At 43.7% G+C, this 25,743-nt stretch overlaps 1 protein-coding gene and 1 long non-coding RNA gene across 7 annotated transcripts in view; one reads left to right on the top strand and one right to left on the bottom strand.

The window, feature by feature from the left end:
* ESRRG (estrogen related receptor gamma) overlaps window positions 1–25,743 on the bottom strand; it is a 392,065-nt gene that overhangs the window by 363,378 nt on the left and 2,944 nt on the right. For 2 of the 6 annotated variants that reach the window (XM_036381242.2, XM_036381241.2), the window contains exon 1: window positions 8,496–8,653. The exons of 1 other annotated variant lie outside the window; for it this stretch is intronic. The gene's annotated coding sequence lies outside the window, so the exon portion shown is untranslated. Of the gene's footprint in view, window positions 1–8,222; window positions 8,244–8,495; window positions 8,654–25,743 lie in introns of those variants that run through there. 3 more of the 6 variants (XM_036381238.2, XM_036381240.2, XM_036381243.2) reach the window with 2 other exon arrangements.
* Window positions 8,920–24,018, top strand: LOC118685619 (uncharacterized). Its single transcript, XR_004980000.2, has 2 exons — window positions 8,920–8,960; window positions 9,174–24,018. It is a non-coding gene; the product is annotated as an uncharacterized LOC118685619 (long non-coding RNA).

Here is a 25,743-nt window from a genome sequence, read left to right as displayed (position 1 = left end):
GGGCAGAACCTGCACCAGCTTCTGCAGCTCTTACTGCTGTCCAAGCAAACTGGTAAGACCAGAAAAGCAACACTTAAAAAGAATACATCTACTACAACTATTTCAACTCTTAACTGGGAGGCAATACTCCAAACACATCCTCACATTCGATGTTAAAGAATTATCAATAATTAATTCAGATGTAGCTGTTTCACCATTTAGCCCAGGGTGATTCTCCAAAGAGCAACTGGGACCACACATTCCCCCGGCACTCAGTCAGAGCATGATCGTAGAGCTTGCATGCTGCTTCTCAAACAGGACCCACTTCTCTCTCCAGGATACCAGAAAAATCTCAGAAACAAAATTTAGAAGAATCTCTTTTAAAAGTGCACCATTGCAGGGTTTGGTTAGGAGGAGTTGAGGTTTTTTGCTGGGCATTTGTGAAACTGATTAATCACCACCCTTTTTTCCCCTCAGGCACTATGACTATTCTAGCTACTAGTGTATTGCGTGTTATTTCTTTAATATTTTGAACTTTATTCCAAAGGGCAGAAACCAAAAGTGACAGTACATCAAGACAACATGCTCTGTGATTCAAACAGCAAAATAATTGAGATCCTGTGCATACACAACATCCAAGTCTGTGTATGCACGTTGCACACGTGTGCACACACTCATTCACAAGCACAAACAAGTGTAAGGGCTTGTGGATCAATTTTATGAGACATTCATAGATCATGTCCTCACCTCCACACAAATTAAAAAAAAGGTAAGAAGAAGCAAAATCTGATCAGTGAAACATCCAAAATAATTTTTGTTAAAAGTAGGCACCATTTACAGGAGGGTACCATATTGATTCAACATGCATTTCTCCCAGATTTGTCTCTCTCCTTTGGGAGAAGAATCCTGTCCACCCCTGGTCTGTGTCACACCAGAGAAATGAAAGTGTGTGGTGGCATCAGCAGGTTTAATTTTGCTCTTTTCCCTCAAGGGACACTGCAAGGCAGCAACTCAAAATCTTGGCTATGAGGCAGGGCTCACTGTCTGCCTGCGTCACCTCCGACACGTAACCTCACCTTTCCCTGCCTAAACTGACACCACCACATTTAATGCATGTTGCAAAAGCACAGCTCCTGTCCCTCTCTTGCTCAAGCTGTGAGAAAGGGATTGCATGCTTGAGAAGAGTAAGGACTAAAGCTCACAGCTGTGCATCCTGCTCCCAGATGTGCCATAGGAAGGGCCACGAGTGACCTTGAACCGCTTGCTCTCTGTGCTCCAGTGCCCAGCCTGCTGCCCACACTGCACAAAACTCACTCACAGCACTTGTCCACCTGGTCTCTTTTGACTCTAGCATAGCAAAAGGGGGTTTTTTTCCTGTTGGAAATTCAGCGCAGAGTAAAACAAGTTCTTTTTGCCAGGTGAAATTCAAGGAACTAATTTAAGATAAGTAAAAAAAATTAAAATCCCAGTGGAAACAGGAATTTCAGTGAATGAAGTTTCCTCCTCAACAGCCTCTAAATACCCAACCGTCAGCAAAGAAGAGCTGAGACTTCTGAATGCTGCATGAGCAGTAATATGACCATATCAACACAGACCCACTTGCCAAGGCTGGAGGACATCCACTCCGGGTTTGACTCCACTCCTCTTTACCTCTCCTTATAACTGTGCCCCCTTGCCACAGCTGGGTCAATACAGATCCAGGGACACAGCTCCTTCAGCTACCTTCTTTTGGAAAAGTATACACAGGTCCTGAACATGGGACAAACTGGAATTGCAAAATCCTTCTCCTCCCAGCCTTCCCAGATACACCTCAACCTGCAGCACCCTGACTTCCCTTTTTTCTCACTTCTGATTTTTCTCATTGAATTTTGTTTTCACAGCATTGTATCCAGCAAGGAGAACAGTAACAATTCAAAGCCTATTTTCCAACCTTCAGAGGGCAAGGTAAAGTAGTCTGGCTACTAAGGCAGGACCGTAAAATATGTTCAAGGAGGATGGGGAGCTGAAGGGGAGGCTGACCCTGAGCTTATGTGATGTCAGAAGCTCTAGGTCTCCATCCCTCCCATCCCCAGTAGAAAGGGTGGCCCTTGGAAGCCAACCCCACTGCCTGGTCCTCTAAAGGTGTCCAACATACAGGTGTCCAAGATGGGCCATGCCCTGTCTTCCTGACGTCTGTCACTTGTAACAATTTAGAAAGCTTCTTTAATTCATGACAGCCTTAAAATTCAAACATATCATCAAGAAGACACTTACAGATAATACTACAAATGACTAAACCTGAGCAAATTCTCAGTTTTCATACGCATATTTGTTTTAGATTTTAAAACCTTGTTTCCAGCAGTCAAGTAATAAGAGACAAGCTTTCTCATTTAAAAAGAGATTTCTGGCTCTTGTAATTAAAGAGGAACAACTGAAGGTAACTGTGATAAAACAGAAGTCCAGTAGAAGCATAATGACACTTCTCAAGTCACACCTTTCAGCTAGTCTCAAGATTTTCAATAAGCAGTATCAGTTTTAATTATCAGTCTCAGACTCCAACAGTACACAGACACTCCAAGAAACATATCCTACCTATTTTATTCAGACACTTAGGACTTTGCTTAAATATTAAGTCTGACACTGTTCATCTAGACCTGTCTGATTCCTGCACAGGTCCCGAATGTGTCCTTTCCTCCGTCTATCTATGCATAATAACTGTGACTACAGGATTTTCTTTTTAACTTTTAAATGCACATGGATCCTAATCAACATATGGAACACCTTCTGCATTCATCACAAAATGAGTGGCTAAATTCTTCTCATTGAAACTCCTCCATAATAGTCACTTTTTCCTTTTCATCATCAAGACTTTAAACCAAAACTAATACAAACACTGGGAATTGTGTATGCCTAAGCTACTTGCTCTTCTCATTAGATGCTCTGCACTACTCAGTCATTCAGGATTCTCTGTCCCATTGCATTAAATATGCTCATTTTTTTTGTTATGAGTACAATTAAAATTGTTTGGGTTTTCACACTGTTCTTATCTTTTATTTGCTCTCTAAAATATCCAGCATGCATTGAAACTAGTGTAAGTGATAATATAGACATAAATATCACCATGGAGGCATCACAATAAATTTGACGTTGGGAATAATTCATTCAAGGTATCTAGATCCAATTTAAATTCTTTTCCAATCTTAACTGAGCCTTCATAACCAGATGAACTTAAACGAAGGTGTAAAACTTCATGCTACACTGGTAAACCACCCTAACTAGGAAATAAATTTTCAGTGATTAAGTTGAATTGTTCATACAAAACGCCAGTTTCAGCTTTTCACCCATACAAAATAGCTTGGAAAACATATACTGCATGTGTTTATTATAGCTACAGTTGCTATGAACATCTATAACTCTCCAACAATTTCTTTGATTTATGTTCAAAAACATACAGGGCATGAAATGATGCCTGCAACCTTACATTTCCCTCAAGAACATTGTGGGGAGAAGATATATTCCAAAACATCATGTTAGATTCCTTGTTATGTCTTCTTTTTAAAATAAATGTATGATAATCAATTACACATGCTTCAAAGCAACTGCCACTAGATTCCCCAACAGAAAAGCTGTTTGAGAAAAGTTCCATTTTCTTTCCCCTAATGGTCAAGTTATAGTAAGAGATCTTGCCTAGATATTAAAGGAAAAAAATGTATTGTAAAGGATAGGCCTTGCTCCACTTGTATATGCATGCACAGGTTTGTGCTTGTCTGGACTTGACTTAGAACAAGGTTTTCAGAGAAGTAACATCTCCACTGATCAACATGCTAAAAACGGATGTGTGTGTGAAGATCTTGCACCTAATCTGCTTGTCATTTATGCTTGTAGTAATCCAAATGATGTCAAGAGAATGACACAGATGATAAGTTAATGTATCAGGCTCAACTTCCCTTTCAACCTCAATATGCAAAACATTCCTTTAAGAAGTCCACCCAGCTGTAGCCTCCACTAGAAACAGAAACCTGCAGATGTTTATAGGAATATCAATTAAGCTGAATGGGAGCTCCACCATTAACGCTGGTGCATGTAAGATTGCACTGTGCAGATCTGCCTGAACTCCACACAGTGGCTGAAGTGCACATTTTCTCTGGGGTATTGAGGCCAGTGGGTTATATGCCATTACCAGGTAAGCGTAATATGGATGGTATTTCCACAGTCTCATGGCTCTGGCAGAGGGACAAGAGCAGCATCCCCAGGCAGCACTCTTGCCCGCGGTGGGAAGACAGGAGCAGCCAGGAATGCATAGAGCACATAGACCACCCCCAGCACAGAAAAGATCAGGACCTACTGCCTGCCCTGCTTCAGGTAGTTTGTGCTGCCTGCATCCCAAACAGCGAGCTGCCACTCCCTGTGTCCTGGGCATTTAATTCAATCCTCGGGTTACACTGTTCAAACTAAAGAGCTGACAACTAATATAGAAAACTGGACTAGAAACTAGATGGTACAAGCCCCTCTAAGGAGGATTGGCACCTGCTAACACTGAATTTCCAGCAATTATGGTATAAGGTGGATGTGTGACTTATTTTATGGCCCTGTTCATCCCTGTAAGTGTGCAAAATTTGCATGCCAAATAGGGAGATGGAAATTCTACTCTTTATTTCTCCTCCTATTTTCTTTGACTCAAACCCTCAAAGAATGAAAATTCACAGGAGGGGAAATACAGGCTTGCACCCTCTTTGGCCCCCAGTGCTATTTTATCCATTACTAAGGAAGCCAAGGAGGAGGAGGGGGGGAGAGGACTGGACATGCGCGCCTACCACACATGCAGTCCCAGCGAGATAGCATCAACAGTTGTTCTCCTATTTTCACAGTGGGAAATAAGCAGGTACTAGCTGTATTGGAATAATCAGGAGGAATCTAGGTCAAAATCAAAGTGAGACTGCTCTGTCCATTTCACAAAACTCACATGCAAACACAATATCCATGTAAAAACAAAGAAGTTATTTGTAGCAGTTATTTCTGTTAGGATTGCTAAACAAGCATGCAGACATTGGCCTACCTTGAGTAAAAGGCACTATTCCTTCTTTGTGACTTCTGAAAAGGCATTCAAAATCAATATAAAATTGCAATATTAGGAAATTTTATAATCATTATTTCAAAAAAGCAGACTTGAAAGGGTATCTTGTTCATGGGTAAATCTTCAGTTAGTTTTTCTAGTACCAGTGGTTCAATCGAAAGATTCGCCAACTGCCCCCTGGAGAAAACTGAAGATCTGCATTTAAATGGAGATATAGTATTTCCAAATGCACGGTACCTGCAAGGCAGATACTGTCAAGGTTTCTTAGTGAGTGGATCTCAAATTGTATTAGGTACATTTCAGTGCCATAACTATCCCCATTTCGTAGGACTGGAGCTATTTCCATATCTTTTTTTTCCTGTATGCGGGCTTTGTAATATTTGTCCTTGTAAGACAAAATTAAACCCCCATCCACAACAAAGCCTTCACATAGCAACAACAAGGAATTAAAACCGTATGCATAATTTTCTGATGGGGATGATGAAGACTGTATTAGATGGCCTGACTGAAAATCTTAAATAATTGAAAACTCTGATGACTTAATAGAGTAGCGAGCTTGGTTTACAATGCAGCCAATTTAGAGCCATAAAAACACCGTGTAAAATGTTTATCTTGTGGTTGACCATTACATATCCTATTTATTATTCCAAAGTATTTCAACAGCATTTTTCTTCATCAGTGTGGCTGCTGGCATTTAGCACCCACTCGCTAAATTCACGTGATTTTCCTGGAACAGCTTTAGGAAAAGAAAACAAAAAATTAGCAGATCACTACAAAAATGTTCCTTGCTACTATATGCCTCTTTTTCACATTCTGACTTGAACCGACTTCATGTGCTGCAAAATACGTTTGAAACCACCGAGGCTAAAATATAATAAATCAAAGCCATATTCGTGAAGTTAAAAAGACTGGTGCAACTACTGATCCTGCCACATCAGAGAACCAAAAAAAAAAAAAAAAATCAAACCTCATGAATACTTTGTTGCTAAAGTAAATGAGTTCAAAGAGCAGTGTTCCTCTTAGGAAAACATCTTAATTTTCATATCAGAAAATCATCCTAACCTTCCAAAAAAGTTTTTACGATTACGCAAGGAAGGCAGAGAGAAGGTTTAGAGTGCAAAAGACACTCGTGATGGGCTTCAGACACGCAGGCATTAGTCCAGGCAGCCTCTCGCTGAAATTCAGGTTGCAATTGAAATGTCCCTGTAAACAAGGTTACTGCGAACGGCCCAAGATATCCTTCTCAGCAACACCTTCACCAGGAGCCCTTCAGCTGTCTACTTAGTTTGTTATACCTTATCTCACAGCCCTGACATCCTAATGCCGATTCAAATTCGGGATTCAAAATGAAAGACGAAATATCTCTAAGATCACTTAATATTGAAATACCATTGCAGTAATAAGTGGTGCCAGGCTGGAGATATGGATATAGTACTCTAGTGGTAACCTTTTAATTTCTGACAAAATACTGTGGAATAACTGTGATACTGCACAGACAGTTAATGCAATTGATTTGTTTTCCTTATTTTGATAATGAGCACACTGAATGTCGTGCTTACCTTCTCCTGCCCCTGGCACATTTTTAAAGTCCTCTAAAAGGAGACTTGCCATATTCCTGTACTGACATGAAACACCTCACACCACGGAGCCCCCCTTTCCAGCACGCTGAACCCCAGCTACCCTGATGCTCCCAAGACAAGGAAGATCATAACCATATGAGTCGCTTTGTCATTTTAAGTCTTTGACTATTTTCAGTGGAAATGCAATGCACGCACCATGTATAATCTAATGTAGGTTATATTGTAAACTACTCCCATTCTCAAAGTGAGGGTAGGCATGCTACACCAGAACATTTTGTCCTCTGAAATAAAACAGGGGAGTAACAATGAAATGTATCAAGCAAGTTTTGTATGTTGTATTTTAAACAGGGTAGCTAATAAATGCCTAAAACTTTGGTGGGTTTTTACAAAGGGCACTTGGATTTCCCTCCCATTCACAGACACTGATAGGTTGAAGTGCAGGGGGGCGGGGGGGAGACAGGGGGGGTTGTAATCTGCTTTTCTGTTGTGCTATGCTTACTGTTGAATACCCTTAATAGTATCAAAAGACAGGATTCCAGGGATAGGGGTGCAGTGGGACAATACAGGGGAAGGAGAGAATTACAGGAGAGAAACCCAAGCTGCTCAGTGCCTGCCTTCCCACACTACTATTCACCTTCATTTTAGTCTCCTTTATATTCTACTCATTTTTACTTGCCTCCCCCATTATTTAGTCATCTCTTAAATGCAGTCCTCTCTTTTCCGGGATCACGAAAAACATATTAACTAGAACGAGTAGACGGAGTGCATCCCCTGCAGCACTTCAAAATGTACCTCCAGACCAGTCATGCCTTCATGGCATTAATGACCAGGGGAAAATAAAAATAAAATTCATTTTCAAAAAAAACACAAAAGTGAAAAAAATTCTTCACCGCCAGGTCACACTCAGACCCCACAGGCAGCCGCCCCCCCAAATGCCCCCTCTCCCCCACGGCCGGCGTTGGGAGGGCCAAGTGCCAGGAGGAGCGGGCAGTCCGTGGACTTTGCACACTTTCCTTCGCCCCTCCTGATCCCGGCACGGCGCGGCCCCGCCGCCTTTGTGTGCGCGCGTCCGCCCGCGGGTCCCGACACCCGGCACGGAGCGCGTCCCGCGTGGGGCGGCCACGCCGCCGCTCCCGCCCGGCAGCGCAGCGCCCTGACCCCCGCCCGGCGGGCACGGCTCCCCCGGGCCTGCTCCGCTCCCGCACAAGTGTTCCAGGAAGGAGCGAGCGGCGGGGGAGGGAAGGGGACGGGGACGAGGAGGGCCCCCCCCGCCGGCCTCGCCCCGCGCCGCGGCCGGGACACTTCGGGGCTGCCGTGAGGGCACGGCCGGGGGGCAGGGCGGCATGGGCAGCCGCGCCACAGCCACCCAGCAGCGCGCCCCGGCACCGGCTGGCAGAGTCCGGTGCCCCGACTCCGCTCGCAGCCACCCCGGGACCCCGGCCCTAAACTCTTGCTCGGCTAAAGCCTCGTCACTTTCCCGGCACTCCTGACCCTGGGCGGGAGGGGACACACACACACACGCACACAAAACCTGCAGGGCAGATCTGTCAGCAGCCAAAAAATCATTCTCCTTCCCTTCCCCCCCCCCACCTCCCCCCCCCCATATTCACCAGGGCCAGTAATTCTAAATAATTGTCCGAGAGGCGAGAGCCACTGAACCCCGGGTGGCCGGTGCTGCCGTGCCGCTTTTTCCAAAGCAGGATTTTTTGGGGGTGAATGACTCTGAGCAAGTGCAATTGGCAAGGGCTGAAGGTGGAATGGGGCGGGGGGGTGGGGGGGCAGAGCGCTCCTGGCAGCGGCTCATCTCCAAGCACAAACATGCCCCCCATGCAATGTCAGCTGGCGGGGGTGCGGGGGGTGCGGGGTGCGGGGACTCGCTTTACCTGGTCAGCTCAGAACCGCAGGCAGGTTAATCAGGTGAGTCGTCGGGGATTTTAAAGAAGCCGAAGCCGGTTTCTTTGCTAGGAAAGTCTACAACACCATGCAGGGACATTGCAAAATCTTTACACACGCCTCCTTTAACTGGGCTCCCGCGACCTCCGCCGGCGAGGGGGGAGCCAGCGGCGGGCGGGAGGCCGAGCGGCGCCGCGGCGGCGGCGCGGGGGGCGCGGGGGGTAGCGGCGGCGGCGGGCACGGCCCGGCGGGCGGACAGCGGCGGCGGGCGGGCGGCGGCGGCCCCGGTCCCCGCGGCCCCGGCCCCGGCAGCGTCCCCGCGCCTCCCTGCCGCCTTGGTAGCGCCGGTCCGCACTCGGCCTGACCCGGGACGTCACGGCGCCTGCCTGTGTTCCCAATGATAACTTGGCAGGAGCAGGGGGAAGCGGCCGGGTTTTTCCTGGGCTCGTTACCGGGTACGTGCACGTTTCTTTCGCATGCGGATTTTTTTTTTTTTTAATTTTTTTGGTTTTTTAAGGCGCAGTAACGAAAAGCCGGGACAGGAAATCCGGGGCGCGGCGGGGGCTGCCGCCCCGCGATGGTGGCGGCCGCTCGCCGGCGGGCGCGGGGGAGCGGCGGCGCGGGGCGCAGGCATGCGTTCATCTCCGTGTCTTTCATTTTACCTTCAGGGTGACATTCAGTGCCGGGCGAGCCTCGCCGGTCACCGCCACGTCCCACCTGGAAAAAACACAAACAAAACCACAAAAAAAAAAAACAAAACACCCACCCAACAAGAACAACAAAAAAAAAAAAAAAAAAAAAAGGCGACTGCCGAAAAGGGGGGATGGGGAGAGAGAGAAGGTGCCGGCCGCCCACGGCTGGGATGCGGGCGGCGGACGGGACACCTCGCCCAGGGGACGCGGGGACACACGCGCCACCGGCCGCCAGCAGGCCATGTGCCGAGGGCCGGCGGGGGCGGGGCAACGGGCACCGCACACACACAAAATCAGTAAATTAAAAAAAAGGAAAAAAGAAAGAAAAGGAATGCCAGAGGAGGCCGGGCGAGGAGCGAGGATGCCGCACCGCAGCTGCCGTGCAGGCCCGGCGCCGCGCTCCCCCCAATCCCCTGCAAGGCTCTGCAGGGGAAGGTGCGGGAGCCCCCGGCGCACAGCGCCCCACGGCCCCGCCGGGAGCCGGGGTGCCCGGGGGGGCTGCGGGCAGGGCAGCCCGGGCCTCACCGGGGCAGCCGGCTGCGCAATGGCGTCGCCGCCGAGGAGAGCCAAGGGCTGGCGCAGAGCCTGGCGCGGCTCGGTGAGGGGAGCCCGAGCCATCGCTCCCCACCTCCGCTGCTGGGGCAGCCGAGCAGCTGCTCCCCAAAGCGGGAGGATTCGCGTTAAGATCAGGGCCAGCCGGGCCTGCGGCAGCCCCGGGGCCGCTGTGAGCGCCGAGCAGGCTGGCAGCGCTGTGCCCGGCCATGGCAGCGGCCACACGCATCCGCTGCCCTGGCTTCGTGTGCTTCGCAAAGCCCGATCCTGCAAATCTCCATGAACGCTCCCACTAAATTCCGAGGGCATTTTCACGTGTGAGACTTAACTCGCCTGTAAAAGTATTCCTAGAACTAGGCCTCGTTTGAACTATCCGTGGCAGCCTGAGTTTAACTGCCTCCTCATCTAAAAACCAGTTGTTACCCACACATTGCATCCCAAACTGCTGCAGCACCACCACACCACCTACTCTGTGACCGCAGAGCGTCCCAGCAGAGCCCTGAGACAAGTTTCCCTCTTCTGTGTTGCTTTTCACACCATCTATTATAATGACAGCAAGTTACAACATCATCAATGCACAGGTAACTAGCGCAGCAGAGTCTGTGAAGGGAATCATGTAGCAGGGCTGAAACTAAATTATTTTTTTGCAACTGCCTCTGTTCAGCCTTAATATTAGCATTAATACTTTAATTTTCCTCATTTAAATACAAACAAAAGGGAAAATTGCCTTTGCTTAATATTGTTACTACTCAGGTTTTGCAATTACAGTTTTTATAAGGCGATAAAGTTGGGGAGAAGTTAGTGTAAACCTTTCCTGCTGCTGGGCTCAGTGCCCTCAGCAGCAGCTATGGTGGGATCACCTACTGCAGCTGGGAAAAGAGTTAGGGAAGAAAGAAATCATTCTTGGAATATCCTACAGTCCAAGCGTCATTTTCAGAAGCCTGAAATTGAAAGCACTGGGTTGTAGGTTTTTTTCTTTTTAAACCCAAGCTACTCAGGATGCTTTCTGGCTTGGCTAGAAAGACAAGTTTGCTACACGTTTCTGTTCTGGAATCATTTTGAACTGCTTTTAGTCTAAATTCTTACCTGTCTTTACTGTCTCAGCAGAGCATATTACTGATACATGTTTTTGGTAGACTTGAAAAGCAGTGTGTACAGCTTGATTTTTGTCTGTGTTTCGCCATTCATTTTTAAGTGAAGCTCTTTTGATTGATGTTAGGAATTTGTTTGAAGGGGTGAAGGGTATGGCATAGCTACCCAAGATGCTACTTAAAATTGCACCCTACCTCAGCTTACAGAGATTTTTCATTGTGATTGTCACACTTTTAAAAGCACATGAGTTAATCAAATTGCTATTTTTGGAATGCACTTAAAGGAACATTAAAATGCATTAATTTCATTAAAATAAATGAGCAGATAGGTAACAAAACAAGTATCAGCCAAATAAGCAAGATCTCAACTATGAAGCCAAATCCAGCCCTAGTGAAATCATCTGAGTTGTGCTTGTCTACAGCACATTTAATTTGGCTTCTGCAGTCACACAGCTGACGCTTTATTTGGTTTTCAGAGGTGTGTATATTAAAAATGTGCGAGCCATGCTGCTTCTCCAGCATGATTAACCACTGAAGTGAAATTCACCTGGTTCCCATTTAGCTCTGATGTGCAGTGCTATCACACATGCAGTTTTTGGTGTGCCTACACACCTGAGATGCAGAGAGGTATTCCCAGCCCCTGTGTCAGTCTAAGGGGTGTGAGTTGAGTCTGAAGTGAAGGTGCACTCAGGTGGATTTCAGCAGAGGCTGTTCACAACCAGCTGCATATATATGCTCCAGTTAATAGGCTGTACTGGAGTCTGTGCTACCATCTTTCATTACTGCTGTTACTCATGCCAGTGAGAGTAAAGGAGGAGTTGGTGTGTCTGTAATCACATATTAATTTGCCATGTAGATATATCCTAAGAACCTCTCAGCCCAGGAAAATTATGCTGGAATAAGGTTGGATGTGAATGTAAAGCAGAACTGTGTTCAGTTTATTCATTCTGGAATGACCGAGTTGTTTCCTGGTTTCACTTAATCCACTTTCAAAGTGGATTAAGGTAATTCAAGAAACTGAATTCTTATGCTGGCGCAGGAGTTGTCTACACATGGGTTTAGTCGAACATAATTACTGCAGTGTACCTAATAAGTGTCTTGAAATAACTTTGTGTGTAGACGAGTCCAGAGTCCCACAGGTGAAAACAACAGAATTTAGTCATTTTGTATAACATGAGGTTAATTTAGCCAAACATTTGACCTACTTCTTCTCTCATGAAGCATATTTAATTCATTACAGGTTTTTCTTCTTCAACGAAATCCCCACAACAGAAATGTATTTATGATCAGTTTCAAGATAGCAATGCCTTGTGCACTCCACTAAAAATAAACAATTTAACCAGTATATACTCTAAATATGTTCTCAACTGCCCTAAAGAGGAGAAAAGGTTCTTTACTGGAAGAAATACCAGCTTCTCAATCATAAATATTTTGAATGGGTTGTTCCAAACAAAAGGTAAACAAACACCAAAGCTCTACTCTGCCCTCTGAGACATCCACGATCCATTTGACTGCATTCCATTCATAGCAATAGCACCCAGTCTGACTCAGCAATATTAGTTCCTGAATGAGGAACCTCACAGACTCACACAGAAGGGTTTGCAGAACAAGAGGGCCTTCAGGAGGCACCTTAAGAATGGAGAGCTAATTTATAGTTTGCTTACAGAGGTCTGAATCAGGGAGCAACTACCTAAAACCCAGGCAGGCTCTCTGCCTCTGCTCTGAATCCGGTGTATTGCATCACTGGCAATACAGGAAAGTGACTGAACTGATAATGAGAATGTATAAGGTGTTTTGTGACCTTGTGCCAAGTGCAAAGTTTGTCAAATGTCATTCAGCGTCATTCCGTGCCACAGACATCCATGGAAGGGAGGTGACTCTCTAATGTGAATGAAGCCTCCTAAACTTTAAACTTAAGACTGTTTGTTGGTTTGCTTTTGTCAAAGGAGAAGGCAGGGGGGAGGGGATGGAACCAAAAAAAAAACTAGATGAGGTAGAAATTATGTAAACTCTGGTAGTAAACAAGCCAATTTTTTAAAAGAAGCATAAATATAAAAGCCAAATGATACAAACTGCTGACCCTTTAAACATTGACATAGGAATAGCTATTAAAAGCTATGAAGATGAAAAAATCCAACTTCTACTTTGTGTCAAGGACTGCAATGTGTCACACATTACAGAGGGTAACCTGGAGTCTTCCCTTACACAGATAAAGTAGTCCCAGCTACTCTGTGTAACAGGCAAGGATGCCCACAGGATTCTCATTTTGTGATTACAAGCATGGCTTTGCCCTCCCGTGCTTGTCTTGGTTAAGGATATAGGGAATGGATTTCATCTACAACTCCCTTATGCCAAACCTGTTTATTTAATTAAGAATAATTCTGGTAACAAAATAAGCATTGACTGAAGAAGGTAAACATGGACAAACATAAACAAGAAATCAAGTGCTTAAATTCTGTGGTGCTGAATGACTTGGACCATAGGTCTTGATATTAAGGCTCAAATATTAAGCCTGGTATTAAACTCAGGTTGAAGGCAATGAGAGTTTTATAGGAGTATGCCTGATCTGAAATGCTTGAATAAAAAAATGAATTGGATTATTGTGCACTCTGCTCCCACTGAGAGACCTCTGAGTGTTAGATCCATCTGCAGTGCTGGGGTATCCAGGCTCTCCCCCACTCCTGTCATTACAGGGGCATTACTCATCCAGAGGGGAAGGTGTCCTAAATCCCCAAGACGATTGGCACAGCACACGCAAGAGGAAATCTCAGCGCTCAGCCAATGCCAGGCAATGAAGGATCCTCTCTGGGAGTTGGTTAGTAGTGCCAATGTTTGATATTTGTCGTAACAACCACCGACTGTTTTGTTTTTTGTTCTAACAATGTGAATTATGCATTAAACATTAATACAAGTGAGTGTACTTTCTTTTGATCTTCAAGCATAATCATTTCTAATGAGAGCTTATACATGAGCATTGAAACAAATCCCTGAGTCATGCGAATTTACATTGGTTTTACTCTGTGGGAAAGATCCCACATGAGTTACTCATGTCTGTAAAACATAACATACTTAGAAGAAAAAAATGAGCTTGCATTTGTCTGTTGGAACATAAATATCTGCGTAGACATTTGGCTTGTGCCAAAGTCAGTAATGAAACATTAAATGAAACATTAAAAAGTTAATTTATCAGAGATCAGGATTCAGGGTGGGGCCCTCAACTAATGTGAGATCCAAGTCTACTCAGAATAAGGTCACCTCTTAGTTTCTCCCATCTGGCTTCTTAAAAGAGTTGAGTCTAGTATCAGAGGAATTTGAACTAGCTCTAAGTAAAAAGATCAGAATTTGGCTTGCTTGATAGAGATAAAAGTTGCCAAACTGCCATCACCAAGTTATAATATGCCAATCCATGGCAGGCAAACTGTGCAGTGCTAAGTGGCACCTCTCCAAATGCCCTTGACAGCCAGTGCAGGCCAGGCCCACTGTAGAACCTGCTTGGCCATGTTTAATATCTGCACTTCTTAAAACAACAGTCACAAATGGTGCATTCCATAAAAACATAAACACTGTGGATTGTGCAACTGCCAAGACAGTTATTTAAAATGCAAACAGAATTTAAGCCCTTTCCCCTTTGACACACTGCACAAATATTAAACCAACAAGCGATTAACAGTCTGCACTAAAGCAGCCATGCTGCATGTGCAAGGGACAGGCAGCACACTGGGGAAAGTGTACGTGATGGGCCCCACTCCTGGGGCTGCAGGTACTCACTACAAGATTTCCAGAATGCCTCTTGCTTTTCCAAACAGATCTCAATGCCAAAGGTTGCAGGAAGTGGCTGTCAGGAAGGTATTATGTTTAATGGCAGATAAGTTCTATCTATGATTAAGGCCATATCTCAGGAATTCTCAAAAGCCCATGAATGCATTTTATTCTTAATGTGTAAGTGCTAAAGGAGTCCTGGAAGCCAGAAATCCAGGATTACCCCACATAATTCAATGTTTTCACAGGAGGCTACAGTCATGCTCTCTGCTGCTTCCCTTCTCTTGTCTGAATAACCTTAAATACTGATGGTACATCTTCAAAAGGAGAGTGGAAGCAGCCTATGCATAGAATAGTTTATAGACTGGAAGAAGAGCAAACACAAAACCCTTCATCCCTGAACTTGAATTCTCCAAGTGCTCTTTTTTATATAATGACAGAGGAACTGATATTATTGCAGTAGAGAAGAAAGCATCCAAGACACTCCATTATGGAACCCCAACACTGTTTGTATTCATTATCTTCCCTGAGGTTGCACGGCTTCACCTGGCACGTTAAGTTAAAAGATGGATAGGTCAATATTGGGTCTTAAATAATTTTGGATGGAAGGACCTCAACTGCCTCTAGACCCTGCTTGAAGCCCATTGACATTATCCAGCTTTAAGAGTTCAGTGAGTCTTCTGACTTTTCAGAATGCGTCAGTACATCCCCAGGCACACACAAAGAGCTGTGCTTGCAAAGATGGGATAGATACAGGTAGAAAATGGTGTACAGGAGCATATAGGGAGGCCTCTCTAAGCATCAGCTGGGGTGACAAAGCATGCTGGCCCATGGGTTCCCAGGCTGTATTCACAGCCCTGGAATGCCTGCTGGAAACACTCCCCTGTAATTTAGCTCATTTGGTGTGCATTAAGGATGCTCATTTCTAGACCCCTGAGTGAAATGTGATACTGAACTCATTCTTCCTCTTACACCAGCAGGCCTCAGCAGATGGCCAAGAGGCCGATGAGAAGGAGGGAACACCAGTTTTAATCCAGTTGTTCATGATGGAAAACTATGAGAAAAGTGAAAAGATCTTATTCCACAGACCAAGGCATTTACTTATATTTAGCTGCCTAACCTCAGTCAGATCCCTGAATTTCATTACGTGAATGTTATGGTATGGTCTTATTTGGTAATTACCTGGTCAGAGCCACAGACAAGAAACAAGATATGCAACCAGTGAAAGCCCGGTGGAGGCATACCAATTTACACCAGCTGAGAATCCAATCTTCAATTTCAAATTAAAAAATTGAGAAGTTGCATTTTTCCATGGCATTTTAGTCATATTATACAGAGGGGGGGAAAAAACCAAGAAAATAAAAAAGAAAGTTGTAGCTGTTTATATAACCAGGACAGCAGCACAACCAGTGTGAAATCTTTAGCAATGAAATTCTGCATCCAAATTATTGGGTATTTCAGTGTTGGTGCCATTTGGATTACTGCTTAACTTTAGGGCAGCAAGGTAAGCTCATTTGCTTGCCTCTGTCTTTTCAGCCACCATTAGGGCTCCCTTCCCATCCTCCAGGGAGAGGGAGAGAAGTTACACAATGGGTGTTTTTCCATGGGCGGATGTCTAAATGTGAAGGAAACAATTGAATTTTAATGACAATTTTGAGACTCTTGAAGTTAATTTCTGGGAAGTGCAGAAATTAGTGGGGCTTGCTGCTGCTAAGAGCTGCATGTTCTCCTCTCCTTCTGATGTTAGTAGGATTACAGGTCTCAGATTTTGGCAGAAATAACTCCCAAAATAGTAGGTCCTTCTCTCAAAAGGGAGAGCAAGAGACCTGCGGCTGTCAGACCCAACCAAGTGTCAGTGCAGAGCAATGGCTTCAAAAAACAGGGTAACTGCACCAGATTTACACTGCCAGAGATGTGTTCTCATTAGGTATTTACAGCATTATCCAGGGTGGAATGGTAAATTTGTTAGGTGCTGCACAAAACATTTAACCGGAAAAAGTTCCTGCATCCAAAAGCATGACAAAAATGATTGAGGAAGGAGAGTGGCAAACAATGGGATATCCTGGAGAAAAAAAGTGCACCAGTGATTGCAGTAAAGGCAGCCAGCTATGAAGGCTTTTCCTACACACAAGGTAACAATAATTCTGCCAAGGAGGAAAGTTACTTCCTTTTTAGCTATGCTATTTCCACTGCATTACTGAATCATGGTTTGTTAATAGCTTACAAACATTAAGTTTAAAAAGCTTTAGGAACTTTGTCATACCTAAGGCAATACGTACCAATTTATCAATTTCTATAAAAATACATAATCCAATAGGTTTTGGGGTTGTGATTGTCAGGATGGGGTTTTTTAATGCCTTTAATAAAGAAGGGATAATTTTGGTCTTGTTTTTGTCTTCTTAGAAGATTCAGAAAGGAATATAATGGGTAGTCCCAAAATCTGTATGTATCTAATTGTTGATAGCAAACTAGAAAATAAAAGATGCTTCAAAATAGTGCCAGTCATTTAATCTGCTCTGTAGTTGGATGATAGAATGTCAAGCATTTTCACCAAAAGCATTGGTGAGCCACTACAGACAACTGTCTTTTCAATTTTGGGCTATGCAATTATAGCCCCAAACAGGTCATGGAAGGGTTCAGCCTTCCCCATGTTACCCCCCTGGTCAGATCTCAGCTCCAGCCAAAAGGAAAGAAGAAAAGAGGACAGCTATAGCCACCTGGCAGTGCCTTTTTGCACAGCAAAAAGCAGGCAGGGGAGGAGGGACCTGGTACCCAGCCAGGTGTGGCAGCACTTAGAAGCCAGGCTGCCAAGCTGGAGCTCATCCTCTGAATGGGATTCTGCAGGGGGAGGCACAGAGAAGGTAACATTGGGGAACTGCTTCCCTTGCAAAGATCCTGTGTCCCCATTTACCCTCTCCCATGAGATGGCCAAACGTGCCTCTTATTTGGCAGAAAGTGTTCAGCCTGGTATTGAATATGTTACTGTGTCCACCAGTCTGCTACACAGAGTACAGAAAACATCATTCAGTTACAGGAGAATTAAAAGAAGCATTAGGGAGACTCACATTACTGACTGATACCAAACCATTTTTTCCTAACACCATTTTTTATATACTGTACCCAGAGTTTAGCTGTGTCCATTATTTCCTTCTACTCACTTATTTCTCCAAAGGTGATTTTCCTAAGATCAAATTTCTGGACTGTACTATTGGATACTATGGTACAGTTCATTGCTCTAGAACAATTTCACTGGTTTAGAAACTCCACCATAATGTTTTGCCACTAGATTGCTGCTGAGAAGTAGAGGCACTGGCTCACAAACACGCCTTCCAAGTCCTTATGGAGCCTTCCCAAGAACCTGTGTTACACTTACCAGTCTTGCATGCACAGCTAAGTCTCTGTGCCCCTGCTCTGAACACTTGGGACACGGGTGCTCAGTTAAGACTACAGAAAAAGGAAAAACATGGCCACGATCAACAGCCATTTTAATGGCTGTTAATGTAAAAACATATTCCTAACCTTACTTACTACTAGCCAGATATATGGTAGGAAACATAGTTTTTCATGAACCAATTTATTTTTTCTTTTTAACTTTTTTGTATGAGCAATGATTTTTGAGAGATTGGTGTAGTAATGTTCAGTTGTTATGAGACTGCTGCTTCACACTTCTACCTGTGCAGATGGGATATCACATTTCTGTCTAAGTTACAAGACCACTCAGAGTTAACATCCATAAACAGTTTCCTCTATTCCAGCAGTAGTTGCCATTGCTCAGAACAACTCTTTAGGTACAAGTTTAATAGAAATGGCCCTTCACTATTTTCCACTACAGCTCAGGTTTTCTGCCTCATCTTTTGTGCTGCTGTGAGCATGTACAAAATGGGATGCTAGTTTTCATCCCCCTGCCCTCAGTCCAAGAAGTGCTATGCAAGAGTAATTCCATCTGATTTCACATATTTCTGCTCTTGCACTTAGAAATACAGGAGTTAACAGTCAAGAAGTTCTTTGGGTACTGGAAAGATTAACATGTCTTTCAATCCTCATACAGGTGACCACAAGGTACAGGCTTTATAGACATTTGATGAATGAAGGGTTGACACTAAATGAAAGCGTGGCACAAAGCTCTAGAGGAAATCATTGCAACAAGATTTTGGGAGTTTGTGAAGGCACCGTGAAATGAACACACTTTATGAGGCTACAGCATGTGTGTAGAAGGTATATGCAACCTGCTCTGTATTCCTAAAATGATCACCAACATATCATTGGGAACTTGGGCTTCTGAGAGTAATTTCTCTCTCTGTGCCTCAGTTCCCTTATATGAAAGTCAGGATTATGTCTTTGGTGCCCCTTGGATGAACAGAACAAGTTCACCTCTTAAATGTCAATTGTACAATGAATCACAGGTTTACCATGTCTTTTTCTGCCTAACCATTTAAAACTAATAATATCAAAATAAGCCGCTCAAAAATTATTAAAGATTGCAGAAGTCCCAGACTGTGGAACATGAATCTCAGTGATTTCAGTGTGATGAATGGATGTGATGCCAGCCTCAGAGATAAGAATTAGCTTCAATGTGATTTGAAAGATCCCAGAACTCCAGGGACAAATGATTTGTTCTGCATTTTGTGTTAGATCAGGAAAGATCTGTGCCAGTCTCAACATAGTGTCTGTTGTTCCCCTCCACTTTGAATATTTTCCTATGAATGCTACTTGCTGCCTAACAAACTATCAAAAAAACTTCAGACCCCAGCACTCATTCTATGGTTGAATTTATTGTGTTTTCCCTCTTAAAGAATTTTTATTTTTAAATATTGATGAAAAATTATTTGCCAGGTAATCAGTAAAGGAACTGAGATATAATCCAGTCATTATAGTCACTCTCACTTACATGGGTCTACTACAGGTGATCCTTTCTTACATAAATGCACTTATGCTTAAGGAAGGTTAGATGCTACATTTTCAGTAATTTCTTTCTTCTACCAAGACAGATAACGTTGGATACATAAAGTTCCTCTTTTATGTGGCACTTCCTTTAAAGCAAGTTTGTCCCCTTGAGTAAATTTTTCCGTGGCTGTAATGTGACATATATACACACACACATCTGTATCTGTCATAGATATCTACATTTATATATCACACTTACTCCACTGCAAGATGTTATTACAGATTGGAAAAAGAAAAACAAAAAGGACAAATTTCTCTACTCAGTGTTTAAGAGTAGTTGGTATCACTGAATTTAGAAGTGTGAATTCCTTTTTTTTTTTGCACCTGAATACACCACCTGCCCAAGCAGCACCTGATGTCAGCAGCAGTTCATGTATGTGTGCAGCTGCAAAATCTTTTGATATCCAGGTGCCACTGGAAACCATCACTGGACTACAGTATTTTTTTCTGACATATGTAAAAGATTCAATCAGCCTAAAAGTATTAAACACTTTCTACAAAGACATGTTATAAAGAACTCCCAGTGTCTTTTGAAAAAGGAGGAGTTGCTACCCTGTATCCTACTCTAATGCATACTACTTCCAACATTTTTCAAGTAGGCGAGATGAATATGGAGGGAGGAGGGAAGAAAATTATTCAGAGAAAATTCAAGTTAGAAAGAGAAAAAAAAATTCTGATTTATAGTTCAGAGATCTGTGCTATTTTAATTCCTCATTTAAAGAACTATTTTAAATTATAAATTGCAAGCCTATTGCAGATATCTTGCTCTTCTTGTGTGAATACAAAAATATGAAAGAATACGGTAAAAAATATATTAAATAGTGATTTAATTTGTTCAGAAAGCACTGAGTGATAAGCATCTGCATGGAATTACATAGCTCAGTTCTACTTGAAAATTCTCCTAACTGGAAGAAAACATGCAAGATCCTCACCCATTTTAACAGCCATCATAAATGGATGTTAAACTTAGCAGCAACAGTTCATTGGCAGCTTCCCAAGACTGGCATCAATGTAAGAATTTGTATTTGATATGAATGGGAAAAAAATTATTTTTAGTGCTTATTTGAATGAAGGTTTGAAATAGTTAAACACAATACACAAAAGATGCCACTCACAGACATGGTAACTATTTCAGGGGATAGGAAGGAGAGCAAACTTCCCACTGCATGATGAAAAATAGGAAAGTACTAAGTAGAAATAGTTCAAGAAATTAAGGCCTGGAACAACAGCTTTCAACAAAGAAGATTATGTCAGTTCTGTGTATTCCTGTACAAGAAAACCAAAGTGCTGGCTGGGATTTCTGAGCATTTCCACAACCCAAACAGTAAGAGGAAGCGATTCAAAGTCAAGAGTTTCAGTGTTAACTGCAGTGAAAACAGATCAAAGTCTTAATCTTAATCAGTTACTTAGAATGAACTGATACTGATTTATCATCTTTTCTCCCTCTGTGTTTAGAGCCAGAGTCACACATTACTGCTGTGTTTTCAAAGTCCCACACATGAACAATAACACACAATTCTTGCAAATATTTTGAGGGAAGGGATTGTCTGTATTTTGCCAGTGCTGTACTTCAGGGTCATGAGTCAGTAAGAAAATATGGAGAAATATTTATTTTTGTGCTTTGAATAAGAAGTCTTTTGTGACAGAATATAAAAGTGGGGGAGTAGTTTCTAAGTTTATTATTACTACTCTATTTATTAAGAATGACAAACTTTGAAACAGTTGAAATACTTAGATGGAAACATGCCATTATCTCCAGTATTTTCTGCAAATGTTCAGTCAACATCCTAATTGTACTCCTGTCCTATATGATGAAATGAGCTCCAGCTCTCTCCATGCATGACATAGCAGTAAGAAAAAAGAAAAAATCTAAATGCTATTTATTCAGCAACTGAATCTTAGCCAAAATGAACTAATATTTACTATGGTTAGAGGTAATTTTACATATATAGTAAGCACATAAGGCACTTGTAACATTTGAAAACCTGAGATTTGCATTATCCGGTAAGCTCTTCTAATTTTTTTAGGTATATATCAACAGAATTAAACACAGGCATTTACAGGAAAAAAAATTTAGTTTTGCTAAGGCTGAGATAAGCAAATAAAAGAAAATAAATACAATGTTAAAGTTCCTAATGATCTATTCTCAACAAAATTCTTACAGTAATGTGCTCTCCTTTCCTTTCTAGAAATATGTAATTCTCTGCAGGGATGTCAAGGGGACCATTCTCTCAATTTTCCTAGCAAGCCAACATCTGCTAAATGCAGCATGACATGCTGTTTACCTTTCTTGTAAACTTGAGGCTTTTCCATTTAAGAACTGTATAAATGAATCAGTATTCATTCACACCTATGCCTAGAAGTATCCATTACAAAGCAGAGAGTGCTCATTTTTAATCTCCTCCTTATTCTGATTTTATGCCACATTCCTTTGCACTGGTGCTGTTTGGAATTGCCCTACATATATTAACAAATGCAAGGAAAGTAAAACCAAAAATAATGGTGATGTTCCCCTCATTTTCTGTATTTCTTGACAAAGGTGATAAAAATACAGAGGTAAAAAGTCTTGCCTTATATCTTCTTTAAACTCAGTAGTTTAACAAATAGCTACAAAGGAGAAGTATTATCCCTCTGCTCCAAAAACCAAGATGACAAAATCCCAGGCTATATATTTAGATTTGCCTTCTAAAATCCTGTGCAATATTTAGTAACTTGTATTTGATGGCAGAATTTCCAAGGGAAATAGTAGGGGGTTGTCTATTTTGTTGTTTTGTTTTGATTTTTTAAAACGTATATACATTTCTCATCTACTGAAAGGAAATCTAACTACATCAGCAAAAAGCACAGGTGAAAAGACAAATTAACAGGAAGAAATGCAACCACCCTTTCTTTAGTGAATGCCTTTGAATCAAAGTAATTTTTCTCATGCTGCAGAAACCCTCTATTTGAACGAGCACCCACTAACATCACTTGTCCCTCTAATTGTCATCATTACTTAGACAGAAGTAGCCTTTGTTGATCACACAGAGCATTCTCTAAAATCCACTTTTCCAATTAGGTTTTTATTCTTTTTCTTCTGCTTTTATTTAGTTTTGAGCACAATTACATCTGTACTTGGGTTAACTTGTGGCAGTAAGGCACTTGCAGAAGCCGTTGCTCTCAGTAACATTGGCTATTACTGATTACAGCATTGCTCAAGGCAGATTCCTTGTTCTAAATGGCATTGAACATTTTTACCTGGATATTGCAACACCACATTATGAGCGCTGGGATATAAACAGAACAGTAAGCAGTGCTGCTGGCCTCAGGATTTAAACAATAAGTCAGGAGACTTGTGTGTGGAGACACAGCTAGAAAATCGAGCGACCACCAAAGTAGCTGATGCAATGTCTGTATCTTTCTCTAATTTGCTACTGACCAATTATTACATTCAACTCTGAATCACAGTCCTAAATAATAAAGGTCAGGGTTTTCATGGACATTTTCTGCATTTGAGTCGCCACCTTGAAATAGCTAAAGCTGTGTCTTACAGCTGCAAGGTTCCCAAATTTCTCACTGGGATTTTATTCTCTCAACGTCAGAAAAAACAAGGCCCCACATCAGCTCAAATTAAACCCCATTTCATTGGAAAAATGGGTTTAACCTCTGCCAAAAGGATGGGCTTATCCCTAAAATGTATTCACATTTAAAAAATCCCGGTCTAGAACATTTGTTTAGTTTACCCCAATCTGATCTCACCCCATTTCTCAACTTTGTTAAGTACCAGAAAAAAAAAGTTATACAAATTCTGGAAATTTTGCACATCATAATAAACATTCGTGACATTTTTACGTAATACAAAACTACTGTAAATATAAAATTTTCTTAAATAATTTTATAGAATCTCTACCTATGTAAAACCAGCAAGTATATTTTCTTAAATAATTTTATAGAATCTCTACCTATGTAAAACCAGCAAATATTTGTGGACATTCTCACGATTACAAGAATTAGATTCATGCAGCTTTTCAGCAAATGCTGAAGTGCTACAATCGTCCATGATATCCTTGGATATAAAGGTGGGAGCACAGCAGCACTGTTAGGGAAGCGTGCTGGAGTTGAGGATGCTGACCTGGCTCTGTCACCTGCTGTGACCTACTCCAGTGCACCATATCAAAACTTCCTTTTTCACATCAGCTTTCCTAATACCTAGCTCACCCATATAAAGTGTTTTCCTACTTTCATGTCTCAGGAGGAGAGATAGGAATCCTGTGATAACAGATATTTGTGAAGTGCTTTGGTATTTCTTAGTGCAAGGCAAAGTAAGCTTGTAGTTCTCTATCATTTAATAATGATTAGTAAAGACAAGATAAGACTACTCCACATTGTACCAAATAAAGGAGTTTTCCTTTTCCAAGGAAGTTTTGGTATTATTGCCACTACTGAACCATGTTGTAATCTCCTATTAACCACATTAAACCTGTCTTTTAAGCTGTGATGCTGCTCTGTGAAGACAGTCCATCTACTTTGAAATTAAGCCCCAACTTGTTTAACTGCTGACAACACTTGACCAGAGCCCTATCAAGCAAACACGAAAAACAGCAAAAAAAAAGTGACGGAGACAAAGCCATTCTAAGATTGTGCATCCCAAACCAATATGTGTTCCCTACAATCTAGCATTCAGAAAACCTTCATCTCTGTTACCTACTGCCTCATCTCATTACATGTTCACCAATCACTATTATTTTCTTCCCTTTCCCACCAGAAAAGATGTTTGTTCCCCAAAACGCATTTAAATGGCGAAGGAGATGCCCGGTCCCTTGATGCTGTGGCCGCAGGAGCTTCTTCTGCCTCAGCATCACTGCGAGCACGGTCCGGCTCCAGCACCCCACACCGACCCCTTGCTCAAGCAGACAAGCGGGATTCGGGGAATAGCTCTTAGCCCTGGGGAGGGACTTCCACCCTCTTTCCTTGCTCAGACATCCACTTAATGTAATTCCTCAGCTTTCGGCAACTTTGCTCCGCACCAGCAACCCCCCTGGAAACTTCGAGAAGAAGAACAAAGGGGCAAAGAACAAAGAGCCGGGGACGGGTAGGAAAGGGAGGGGAGGGAAGGGAAGGGAAGGGGGAGCTCCCTCCTTTCGGGTCAGGCCGGAGACCCTCCCCTCCGGCCGCCCAGGGTCAGCCCTGCCCTCCCGCACGGAGCCCCGGCTGCTGCTGAGCGGGCCCGGCCCGGGCTGCCCGTGGGCGTCCCACCCGGGCTCTGAGCCCCTCACGGACCCTGCCGGGGCTTGCTCCGGGTCTGGTTGGTGCCCGACCGCGCAGCCCCGCTCCTGCCGTGCTCTCAGCGATGAGATAGCGGGGGGAGGCTGCCCCGCTCCCCGCGCACACGGCCGTGCCCTCCCGGGCGCACAGCCCTGTCCCAGCGAGGGCCCGAGCCGAGCATCCTCCGCAGCATCCCCCGCAGGACCCGGTCCCCGGGAGAGCAACACGTGTCCACGCCACAGCTCCGCGGGACGGCTTGAGGGGCTTTTGGGGACAGCTTGAAAACAGCGAGCAAGAAGCCGAGGCGAAGCAGCGGTCCCGTTTCTCTGCGGGGGTCCCGCTCTCCTCACAGCAACGTTAAACTTTTGCCAAAGTATCGCTGTGCACCCCTTTTTTAATATCCCGCTTCCCTCACACCCCGGCTTACCGAAAGCGACCCCTCTGTCCTTCCTCTGTTATCAGTTAAACAGCTTGCAGAGCTGCAGGTGCCCTCGGTTACCTGTTGCTGAGAGGCCCCTGCCCTCTTATCGAGGGATGGGGGTAATTAAATCTCTTGTCACGGTGTGGTCACACTGTGCTGGCTGTGGGAGGTGTAAGCCCGTGCGGCTGCGGGCAGCGAGCGAGGGGAGAGGGAGAAGATTTGGGCAGGACAGCCGTGCCCGGGGACAGGGGGAAGGTTTGGGCAGGACAGCCGTGCCCGGGGACAGGGGGAAGGTTTGGGCAGGACAGCCGTGCCCGGCGTCGCTGCCCGAGCTCAGAGCGAAGCCAGCGGGGCAGGGAGAGCCGAACCCCGGGCAGGGCAGCAATCCTGTCATTAGGGACCACACGCACTAAGTGCCATCCTGCAACTACCTCTTAGAGAACGGCAGGGAATTATCATTTTTCTTCTCGGGCAGGCATTTCCAATTTGGAGTTAATTGACGCTGTTCTTCATTTGAGTAATGACCAAAGGAAAG

The sequence above is a fragment of the Molothrus ater genome, chromosome 3 (genome assembly GCF_012460135.2).
Source record: "Molothrus ater isolate BHLD 08-10-18 breed brown headed cowbird chromosome 3, BPBGC_Mater_1.1, whole genome shotgun sequence".
Classification (NCBI taxonomy): Eukaryota; Metazoa; Chordata; class Aves; order Passeriformes; family Icteridae; genus Molothrus; species Molothrus ater.
The sequence above is the reverse complement of the archived record's forward strand: the minus strand, read 5'-3'. Positions and strand labels throughout refer to the sequence as shown.